The sequence below is a fragment of the Pan paniscus genome, chromosome X (assembly GCF_029289425.2).
Source record: "Pan paniscus chromosome X, NHGRI_mPanPan1-v2.0_pri, whole genome shotgun sequence".
In the NCBI taxonomy this organism is placed as follows: Eukaryota; Metazoa; Chordata; class Mammalia; order Primates; family Hominidae; genus Pan; species Pan paniscus.
In genome coordinates this window covers 132661799-132664497 of record NC_073272.2, presented here as the reverse complement: position 1 = coordinate 132664497, position 2699 = coordinate 132661799, and the positions used below count along the sequence as shown (strand labels likewise).

At 41.6% G+C, this 2699-nt stretch overlaps 1 pseudogene; it reads left to right on the top strand.

The window, feature by feature from the left end:
• The first annotated feature begins 293 nt into the window (after window positions 1-293).
• On the top strand, window positions 294-437 carry LOC112438631 (U1 spliceosomal RNA; annotated as a pseudogene).
• Window positions 438-2699: the final 2262 nt, after the last annotated feature.

The following is a 2699-nucleotide window of genomic DNA, read 5'->3' as shown; positions in this document are numbered from 1 at the left end:
CTTCCCCCTTTCCACCATGATTATAAGTTTCCTGAGGCCTTTCCAGTCACGCTAAACTGTAAGTCCATTAAATCTCTTTCCTTTACAAATTACCCAGTTAGCAGCATGAGAATGGACTAATACACTTAGCTATACTAAGGAGATACACTGGTGAACAAAACAGACAAAACTCCCTTCCCTCACTGACTTTACATTATACTGTTGTAGAGTTTCTCTCAAACCTGATGATGGCTTTCCAATTCCGATCGAAACAGAAAATAAGGTAATGAACTCTGGACTAAGAATCATCTGAGACACTTACCTGGCAGTGGAAATACCATGATCACAAAGGTGGTTTTTCCATGGCCAGCCTTATCCATTGCACTCAGATGTGCTGACCCCTGCAATTTCCCCAAATGTGAAAAACTTGACTGCATAATTTGTGATAGTAGGACTTTCATTCACACTTTCCCCAGGGGAAAAAGAAAAAGGAAATAGACGAGCACATTTGACATTTCTCAGTGGTGTGGCAGATCTCTAGGGCTTTATCTCCTTGTGTCATTCAGAGTGTGCCTCTTCCAGGAAATAGGCATTTACATTATGAACACTTACTTTGATCTATTCTGCATGATCTTTGATATCCTCTGTCATTTTGGAAAATAGCCCCAGAATCCAGACTTTCAGCTTTTGGGACAAGGTAAGCATAGGGAGTAGACAAAATTCCTTTCACCAAGAGGTGGAAAAAAGTGTAGTCTGTCTTACTACAAATAGATGTAATGAGGTGGAAGAAAGTGTAGTCTGTCTTATTACATATAAATGTAATGCTGGGAGTATAATTTTCTAATAACAGTAAAAGAGAAGGTCATAGAAGATACACAGCCTGCTAAAGAAGAATTATTTTATATAAAATGTAACTATGTCACAACATGATTTGTGTACAATGTTCTGATTATATTTATATCTTTGTTTTTGTTGCTGTTGTTGTTGTTTACTTGTTTTAGAGACAGGGTCTCACTCTGTCGCCCAGGCTGGAGTGCAATGGTGTAGTCATGGTTCACTGTAGCCTTGAACTCCTGGGCTCAAGTGACCCTCCCACCCTGGCTTCATAAGTAGCTAGGATTACAGGTATGTGCCACCATGCACAGATCATTTTTAATTTTTTTTATAGAGATGGAGTCTCACTATGTTGCCCAAGCTGGTATGGAACTCCTGGCCTCAAGTGATCCTCCTGCCTCAGTCTCCTAAATTGCTGGGATTACAGGCATGAGCCACTGTGCCCAGTCTGTCTTAATTTTAAGACTGCTAAAGAGTGGGACTTTTCGGCAAAATACTTAACTAAGATGTCCCATATTTAGCTTAGATCTTTCCCAGATTGGCTTAGAAAATATGAGTTTGTCCATTTGTCAGTTTTCTTTGGTGAAGAAGACTGTGTGTGTCTGTGTGTGTGTGTGTGTGTGTTGGGGGGGATATTCAAGAATATAGAGAGTTGTTTTGTTCAAAGAACATGGCCTGAAGCTTATGACAATGCTTTATCAAACCCCCGGCACTGGAATCTAGCCACTGATTTTTATTAAACTTTGGAGCTTTTGCAATTCTCACTGAGCTGAGGTCAGAGCTGGTGAAGCGCTGCCCCACTGCATGCCCTGATAACCACAGCCTCTTGGTATATCATCTTAATGGCCAATGGAACCTCCTTCTCTTCCTCCCCACCGTGACTGACATTTTCAGAAATGCCCCAAAATGGCACTAAACGATGTGCAAACACACCAGATGGATTGCTAATCTCTTTTCGAGGCTTTCTTAATGGTGAATTCATAGCCCCTTGGAGCAAACTCAATTTCTCTCTGTGCACTCTATTTTCACTTTTACAATTTTAGAAGAAATCATTTTGGCAAACATATTTTGTGACTTGGATGAGAGGTAATTTATACAATTGCTTTACGTAGTACGACAACAAGCAGCAACTCCAGTCACAGGAGGATGGACGGCTATTCATCAATCACAGCTGAGACACATAAATGGGTCTGGAGCCTTTTATGTGGCTGAAACCATGAACTTGGGGGCTACTTAAGGCAAATCTTGTTTCTTTGGGGGGAGGGCAGTGCAGATAAAAGCAAAAGTCAGCTTTTTGGATCTTCACCTTTATATTAATCACCAGATCTTAAGAGAGCCTCAAATGAGCCCAACAGAGAGGATACAACTTTAATGGTACAAATGACACAGTGCTAAGGGTGGGCACCGCCAGGTCATCCATGCCAGGGATGCACCTGTGGCCCCAATCCTTGAGGGTGATTGGGCAACTGAGTGATACAACATGATAATTTCTCCCAATGGACCAGTCAGCCCAGTGCATATTTTTCCTGGGAGTGCCTGTTGTCACCCCCAGTGAAATTCCCAAATCTGCCCAGAAGATGTTGCTTTACACCTCAGGCTCAGCAAAAATTTTAACATTTTTGAACACACATACACAGACACACACAATCACACAGAAAACACAACCTTGGATGGAGGAACTCTTATCTATGGAGCTGCATGTGTTTCCTCTACACCATTGGTTTATAACTATGGCTGCATATTAAAATTACCTGGGAAGCTTTTAAAATTCTCAAATGTCCAGGCCCGCCACAGACCAATTGAATCACAATTGTTAGGGGTGGGACCCAGGAGCCAATATTTTTCTTGAGCTCACCATGTTATTCTGATTTGTGGCCAAGTCTGTG